Genomic DNA, 9,163 nt, shown 5'->3' on the forward strand with positions numbered 1-9,163 from the left:
GTGTCTGGTGACCACACGTAAATGTCTCTCATTGAAGTACTATGTGTAGAAGCATCCATGACATGAAGAGGGATTTGTGTGTCGGCCTCCTCGTGATTGTGAGTCGAAAGATCGTGATCAAACAAGTCATCTTTGTTGCCAAATGTTGATGTCCCATAAACAACAACAAAGCCTCTGTCGTTCCCTGCAAAATGAGACAGCAGTCTTTTGCCAAGGTATTCTGTTAGCTGGGCCTTTGTGTCACTGTGGGAAAGCAGCATCTTCATAGTAGCATTGCGAATGCTCATTTGACCTTGTATGAAAAACTTCACAGGATGTGTAGAACCAGCTCGTTTGGCTCGTGTCTTTTCCTTCAAGGAAGCTGTGATGTATCTGTCGAATATCACTCTACCCTCTGCATATTTCTTCGTCATTCCGTCGATTCGTTTTACGAATGCATCACCTAAATCACTAATTGTCTCCATTCCAGGTGTTTTCGTCATACTCTGAACAACAGCCTGTCCGTCTATGATGATAACTCTGTCTCGGTTGACTGATTCGACGATTTCATCCTCGATGGTCTGCTCACTCAACCGCTCCAATACCTGTGGCATTTGTTCTACCTCTTGATTTGTACTGATGGATTGATCTCCTGGTTCTGGTGGGGAAGCCTGACCATCAGATATGGCTGTGTCCTGTTGATCACCACGTGCTGGCGGGGAGTACAACTCGATTTCCTTCATGAACGAACTCTTGTCACTAGGAATCAACAGGGTCCCATCAGTGGCAAAGAGGGATCTTGGTGTTACTGCCATCTCGTAGTTGCCAATGGTCTCTGCTAGTTTGTCGACTAGCTGCGGGCGTGACTGCTGGATAACTAAGAACCGAGCAAGTAGTTGTCGATCCTCACGCAGTTTGACAACCTTGTTCCCAACACCAATGCTGGTTTTCTTGAAACAAGTACTGAAGGTTTTCAGATTTAGTTTCTCAATCCTGTCCCAAAGTGATGCTGGGGAATCATTCGTCATTCTGGACGTCACAAACTGCTCATAGCGCTCTTGTCCAATTTTGTCCCTGTTCAGGATGTCAGATTTGGCAGCATCTGGTATGGCCATCATGGACACAAGATTCACTAATGGCATCTCATTTGAAAATGCCGAGCCACCACAGTGCTCTTCAATTCCACGACGAATTTTCTCAGCATTGTTCGCGATACGAGGACCGACATTCCCTGTTAGTTGGTAGTGCTCATTTGCTGTGGTATCTTTCGTTGATGAGTATTGTTGTTGGAACTCTGTGACGATCCATTTTAATTCTGGGGTCGTGAGCAGGAAGCGGTTCAGAGCCTGTTCGTTTTGGGTAAGTCCTGTAATTCCACCCACAACCTTCAGCCCTCGAATTTCCTGTTCCAGCGTCTGATCAACGAAGAGGTTGGTGAATTGTGTTCCCGTCTTGTTGACACAGAAGTCGCCATCCTGTAATGCTTTCCACGTCTCTGGGCTCTGTGTCTTCAGCTCATTCATCTGAGCCAGGTGCAGAGGCATTAAGCGAGCATAGTTGTACAGATCATGTGCAAAGAAGTACTTGATCTGGTTATCGAGTGCTGCCAAGTACTCCTCCCAATCACCTTGTCTGCATGCGCGAATGATGTTTAGCAGACACTCAACCTGATCTGTGTACAACTTGAGAAAGTCACCCACTTCACTTCCTTTGTTGAACGTCATGGCAGGCTCGATGGTCTCGGAGTACTGGTCACATATTTTGTTGAATATGTTGACGGATCCTTTGTCACGACTGTGTAGGCCTTCTCGAAGTTGTTGGCACTGTTGTGTGAGAGACTCTGGGGAGCTCACACTTGTAAGTTGCTCGAATCTCAGCTTGTAGCATGCCAGTGCATTCACTATGTGATACTCCACACCACGCTTGAAGGCCTTACCGCCAAATATTTGGCGCATTGTTGTTGGTGAATAGATGCCCTTTTCTACGGCAATGCTGTCAAGTCCACTTCCTTCTATGTACTTCCCCAAGGCGTGTAGTGCTGCGAAGCATATGTGGAGCTCACCGGGTCATAACACCCAGTTCGTGTTCCTTTGGGTAGACTGAAGTTTGATGGCTCTCTCATACAGGTCTAGGTCCAAGGTGATGACTGTTTTACGTTCTGGTCCCATCACTACAGCTGAAATGTTTTGTGTCAATGATAACACAGTGTACAGAGTAGCATAATCTGTGGGTGCCTGACGAAAGAGAGGAGCCACGACTTCGCTGTTTGTTTTCGAAGGCTCAACATCTTCCAGTTGCATGAGTAGGGAATTCGTTGCAGACCACGTCGGCATAACTTGTGTTTTTGAAGGTGTAAAACTGTGAGTTGTTTGTTCTGTTCGATCCTGTGGTGCTGCAGGTGCCTGGTTTTCTTCTGTATCTTCATTCGCGTCACTTGCTTGATCATCATTTTCCGCCTGTGATTCATAATTTCTTCTTGGATTCATCTGAGTGTTGACCCCTAAATGAGAAGCCAGCATCCACGCACGATCCATGCTGTTGTATCTCTTCAACAAACCTACACGAGCGTCAAAAACGAATGAGGGGAACTTGATTGGCTTTGGGTCAACAATAACGTCTCGATGATAGACCACTTGCTGCTTGGTTGGTGTAGCTTTAGCTGGGATTTGCATGGGCTTGTTAATAAGCTCGCCATCAACGGTGTCTTTTTGATTCATGACAACAACTGTGCCATGTAGAGTGTTTTGACCATCGCAGGTTGCTTCCAAAAATCAATATTGTCGACAGCAAAAAATACAGATTGTCCCTTCTTGACAAATTGTGGCAGACAATATCCTCCGGTTTCTGACATCCTTTCCACTACAGCACATTCGACTCTCTTTTCGAGGTCAATAACACTTTTGTAACTGGCTGCAATATGTAGACCTGATAGCTGATTGACAAGATCCTTACTGCGAACTTTGTTGTGCGTGCTTAGTGCAAGACCTACTGACATTGGTGTTTGAGTACCTGTCACAAACCCCACGTCTGATTTGGGCACACGTTTGACCTGCCTGCTTGTTTTGACATTTTGCACGAGAAGCTGTGACAAAACGCTAATAGTTTTGCCCATTGAATCATCTCGCTTGTCACAAACCATTCTCGATTCTGTGCCGAACAGCAACAGCTTACGAAAAAAAGCAACCACAGGTGGGTTTACATATGACATGCTACCAGTGAAATGCCAGGTGTCTCGATGTTTTAGCAATTCACCTCTAAGAACTTTGGCAACTTCAGCAACACGTTTCATAACCTCTTCTGTCCCTTGTGGGGCTGCATTATCTACAGCTGCGGCAAGAGTTTTTCTGGTCATCACTTGCTCACTTTCATTCTGGCGATTCGCCTTCACGAACTCCGCACCTGCAATATTTTCCATGATCAAATGTTTGAGCTCTTTTTTGTAATGAAAGCTTCTCAGTGGAACACCGTTCTCTTTAAGCAAAGAGGTGTACTCGTCATTGATCTCATTCATATTCAATATGACACCACTGGCCAATGAATAGTTCACAGCATTAACAATGTCGATGTCTGCGATGCATTTCCCAACACTCTCTTCCATCTTTGAGGAATACAGTGGGAAAGATTCACACTGCCTTTCAGCCTTCCTCAAGCAATCTCTGTGGTACCATAGTTCATACGCTGAAGCATCACCTGGGGCCTGCAAAAGTGATAAACTAGATCTCACTTTGTCATCTGTTGTTTTGTCTCTGATATTTATGAAACGCTTTCCCATGATGTCAGTTTGCACAAGGTGTAGGTCGCCCTCTGTTGGGTTGGAGCACAGAAATGTACATATTTTCTGCTTAGTCTCGCTACTTCCACGTCTGTGTGCACGAAATTCGCTGGAACTTGCAGACGTTTTTCTAGATGTTGAAGGGCGCCCAACTTTTGCTGGTCTTACCACTTCTGTCGATGAGGATTGAAGAAACCTTTTCTCTGCTCTCTCCAACATACGTTTATGCATAATGTCTTTGTAGCACTGTGAATGGTAAGGTAGGTGTTCCAGCTCAGTTGGATTCAAACTGGCAAGCCTCTCAACTAGTGGAGCAAGCTGTGTTTCTCCAAACTGCATTCGCTTACGGGCATAGTCTATGAGGTTTGATGTTGACGTCTGTGTGACATTCTTCACAAATGGATGCCTATCGTCTGCGACTTTTCCACAAACCACACACAAGGAAGCCATCTTAGATTTCAATTATATCTGAAAGAGAAGAGAGAGAGAGAGAGAGAGAGAGAGAGAGAGAGAGAGAGAGAGAGAGAGACATTATACAAGCTACAAAATGCCGACTACATCAACCACACTACAAAACCTCGCATGAATGGCGAGGAAAACTTTATGAATGTAGCGGAACATATTTAACTGTCCTTGCCAGCATTTCTCCAAAACATATATCTTTCTTTTGTTTGGCAAAGGGGCCCCCCGGCTGCGCCACTGGTTTGACGCCCCCTAAAAAACTCAAAAGCCAAAAGTAAAATTGCCACCTAAGTTTTTTTTGACTCTTAATGCCCTAAAGATATGATTCAAACAAAAAAATCGCTTTTGGCAAGCAAATCTCACGGGATCCATTTTGAGGTACACGAGGACCCCGACTATCTCCTTTCCTCTCCCTTCCCATCCTTTCATCCTTCCTCTTGCTGTCTCACCCAGTCATGTCTTTTTTCCTTCCCACTGCCCAATCCTCCTCCTCCTCCTCTGTCAGCCATAATTTCTTCCCTTTCTCTCTTCCCTCTTCTTTCCTCTCCCTCCTCCTGCTCGCTCACCCACTCTTGCCTTCCTTCCTTCCCTCTCTCGAACCCTCACCCTCCGCTAATCCCAAGGAGGAGGGTGGAGCTCCAGACAGCACACCATGTTAGGGCATTACTACACTACACCACCACCACCACCACCACCACCCTGCCTCACCCTCTCTTCATCCTTGCCTTCCTTCCTATCTTCACCACCACCACCACCACCACCCTGCCTCACCCTCTCCTCTTCACCCCTCCCTTCCTATCTGCACCACCACCAACCACCCTACCTCACCCTCTGCTTTCTCCTCTACAGGCTTTTCTTTCTTAATACTGCACCATCACCACCACCATCCTGCCTCACCCCCTCCTCTTCACCCCTATACCTTCCTGTCTTCACCATCACCACCACCACCCTGCCTCACCCTCTGTTCTTCACCCTTTGCCTTCCTTTCTTCCCCACCAATAACACCATCACCCTGCACCCTTACCCTGTCTTCTTCACCCCTGCCCCTCCTGTATCCTAACCCTTCTCCCTTCTGTTTCAACTTTTCCTTCATCTTTTCCCTCTTATCTATTTATCATTTCCTTTAGGCTATACTAATTCCCTTTCATTATCACCTTCATGTCTTTCTCACCTGTGTCTTAATGTCTTCCTACTCTAATCCTTTTCTTCCTCCCCTCATCTGCATTTTTCTGTATTTCCTTCCCCCTTTCTCTCCCTCTTTCTCTCTTGCCTTGCCTCTCCCTCCCTCCCTCCTCACACTGCACCCTCACCCTATCTGTTGTCTTCCTCTCTTCCTTCTTCTCACCCTGCCCTTCACCCCTTTCTCCTCCCTTTATTTCTTTTACTGCCTCCCTATAATCTCCCTTACTGGCCTTCCCTGCTGCTTTCCCTTTCACCGTTCCTTTATTTATTTATTTATTTTTTTACTAACACCCTCCTCATTCCTTGTTCTTCGATTTTGTCTGTCTGTCTGTCTGTCTGTCTGTCTGTCTGTCTCTCTCTCTCTCTCTCTCTCTCTCTCTCTCAGTCTGTTCATTTGGTTCTCTCCTCCCTTCCTTGAACATCTTAACCCCTTCAGTACGATGATGTCTCCTAAGGGGTTAGTAAAAAAAAATCTTGAAATAAAAGTGACATCCTTGAATTGAGAGAGAGAGAGAGAGAGAGAGAGAGAGAGAGAGAGAGATTGTGATGCTGCTTTGAATTTTGGGGGGGTTTGAGAGAGAGAAAGAGAGAGAGAAATTGGAATGCTGCTTTGAATATTTTTTGGTTTGAGAGAGAGAAAGAGAGAGAGAGATTGGGATGCTGCTTTGAATTTTTTTTTGGGGGGGGGGGTTTGAGAGAGAGAGAGAGAGAGAGCATGCGTAGCTTCAGGAACTCTGCAGAAAAATTGTAATATAACGGAAGTGATTATCATTATTTTTATCTTCACCTTTTTTGAGCATAGACGGATTTTTTTCGTATTTTGTTTTTTTTTTTCTTATTTTTTCTTATTATTATTTATTTTGTCTTATTTTGTGCCTTACTTTTCTTATTTTCTTGTTGACTTATTTCTTGGCCCTATTTTTTCTTATTTTTTGTCTTTTTGTTTTTTTTAGTTTTTATTTTAGTCTTATTTTTTATTCTTTTTTGTTATTTTTTCTTATTCTTTCTTATTATTTTGTCTTATTTTGTATTTTTTCTTTTTTCGTATTTTTGCCATTTTTTTTCTTTTTGTCTTTATTTTTCTTATTCTTTCTCTTTTGTTTTTGTCTTATTTTTTGTCTTGTTTTTGTCGTATTTTTTTCTTATTTGTCGTATTTTTTTCTTATTTTTCTTATTTTTTGTTTTCTCTTATTTTTTTTTGTCTTATTTTTTCTTATTTTTTGTCTGATTTTTAGTTTTATTTTTTCCTATTGTCTTATTTTTTCTTATTTTTGTCGTCATCATCATCATCATCATCATTCCTCTTTTTTCCTACCTACATTTTTTTATATTAACTAAAATCCCTTAGGCTGGGATTACATTAATAAGAGTACTCTGTCTTTCAATAGCCAGACGCTTTAATCCCGTAAGGGGTCGCCACAAACAAATCGCCTTCACGTCGCCCTCCCCCTTGCTGTTTCGCACCCTCCCCCCAGCTCATACCCACCTCTCTCATATACCACACATTATAATCCCGTAAGGGGTGGCCACAAAAAAATCGCCTCCACGTCGCCCTCCCCCCTGCTATTTCACTGCCCTCCCCCCAGCTCATACCCCCCTCTCTCACATACCTCGCATAATAAGTTTAGTAACGCACTCTAACACTAAGGTCAATTTTAAGAGCATGAAATCGGTAAATACACTGAACCAATGAGAGGTATATGAGAGGGAGAGAGAGAGAGAGGTATAGATTGGGGGGAGGGCAGGAAAATGGCAGGGGACAGGGTGACGTGGAGGCGATTTAATTGTGGCCACCCCATACGGGATTGAGGCGCCTGGCTATAGATAGAAGAATTTTTTCGCTGTGACTCAGATGCATAAAATCGTCTTAGCTGGAAATCACTCCTAGAGTTGTCTTAATGATGAGAGTGTTGAGCAGGTGTAGATGCAATCATAGAAGTGTTGATCTTATTAAAATACTTAAGTGCGTTTATAAAAAGGACGAGTTGAGGGATTTTTATAACTAGACGCAGGGGATTACACTCAGCCTAAAAATCCTCTGTTGTGTTAACTAGAGTGATTGCCCAGGTGTGTCTGTGGGGAGGAAAGGTGTGAACAGATGTAGGTAAACAAATATTCAGCCGTCTTGACCCCACAGACAAAAATATAAACATCTTGATCTAATTTCCTTATGTCGTACACACCCCAGTATGTATCAAGTTTTTCCCCCAAAGCGAAGTTGCCTACGCTGTTTATCTTTTGCTGCAGATGCGTTAGTTTTATGTGTTTTTCCTCCTGTGCTGTCTGTTACCTTGCTTTTGTTTTTCCTCCTGTGCTGTCTGTTACCTTGCTTTTGTTTTTCCTCCTGTGCTGTCTGTTACCTTGCTTTTGTTTTTCCTCCTGTGCTGTCTGTTACCTTGCTTTTGTTTTTCCCCTGTGCTGTCTTGTTTTTGTTTTTTCCCTATGCTGTCTTGTTTTTGTTTTTTCCCTATGCTGTTTTGTTTTTGTTTTTTCCCTATGCTGTTTTGTTTTTGTTTTTTCCCTATGCTGTTTTGTTTTTGTTTTTTCCCTGTGCTCTGTGTTATCTTCTTTAATTTTTCCTTGGAACAGTCTTGTGGGCTTCTGGTCTTTGGTACCTTCTTCCTTGCCATAAACATAGACATAAATAGGCCCCCTGGTTGAATTGGGCTGTTAGAGATCATTTGGAACTACTTCACTACAAGGGGCTCACTAAATTACACAAAAATGAGGGCAGTAAGAATGGGGGGAGGGCAGTAAAGTGGCCGGGGGACAGGGCGACGTGGAAGCGATTTGTTTGTGGCCACCCCTTACGGGATTAAGGCGTCTGGCAATAGATAGATAAGAATGAGGTGAAGTAGATCATCACGCTGAAGGGGTAAACGGGTGTGCACAAAGAAACAGTCAGCCATATTGCCATCTTGACCCAGTTTTCTTATCTTAGACACAAGAAATTCTGCCCATAAGAGGTGTTTGCAAAAAAAGGTGTTTACTGCGCCACGAATTTCCTTACCGACCTGCTGTTTGTTTTGGTCTAGGCGAGGCTCACGATGGTGCCACGTGTACAGTATTTCGTTATATTCGTGGTGCCAATCTGTATCTGTCTGTTTTTCGTTATATTCGTGGTATCTGTATCTGTTTTTCGTTATATTCGTGGTACCTATCTATATCTGTCTATCTGTCTATTTCGTTATATTCGTGGTACCTGTCTATATCTGTCTATCTGTCTGTATTTCGTTGTATTCGTGGTACCTATCTATATCTGTCTGTCTGTGTGTTATATTCTTGGTGCCTATATCCGTCTATCTATCTTTTCGTTACAGGGCGGTCCTATGGTGTAATGGTTAGCACTCTGGACTTTGAATCCAGCGATCCGAGTTCGAGTCTCGGTAGGACCTGAGGAAATATTTTGGGGGGAGGCTGTGGCAGAATCGGTAGAGAGGCGGCCTACAGTCCTCATGGACCCAGGTTCGAATCCCGGCTGAGGCAGGGAACAGTTTAAGGATTTGAATGTCATAAAAGGCAGACTTTTCCGATCCACCAGAAGACCCTCCGACATGTCACAAAAGTACCCCCGCTAATACCAATACACCAGTCCTGTATGAGACAGCCCTAGCATGTGTTCAGTATGGATGGTGGGTGTTAGCGGCGAAGTGGTGACATGTGGAGGTGTAGGAGGACTACTGGGACTTGGGAATAGGCCCTGAAACCTTTGACCAGAGTCGGACACGTAAAAAAAAATTCCTGGTACCTACCTATATCTATTTGTGT

General features: G+C 43.8%; 1 non-coding gene across 1 annotated transcript; it reads left to right on the plus strand.

Moving 5' to 3' along the window:
* Positions 1-8,718: 8,718 nt before the first annotated feature.
* Positions 8,719-8,790, plus strand: TRNAQ-UUG (transfer RNA glutamine (anticodon UUG)). Its single transcript has one exon. It is a non-coding gene; the product is annotated as a tRNA-Gln (tRNA).
* Positions 8,791-9,163: the final 373 nt, after the last annotated feature.

The sequence above is a fragment of the Coenobita brevimanus genome, chromosome 73, assembly GCF_032717465.1.
Source record: "Coenobita brevimanus isolate Jiangsu-jjx chromosome 73, ASM3271746v2, whole genome shotgun sequence".
Lineage (NCBI taxonomy): Eukaryota > Metazoa > Arthropoda > Malacostraca > Decapoda > Coenobitidae > Coenobita > Coenobita brevimanus.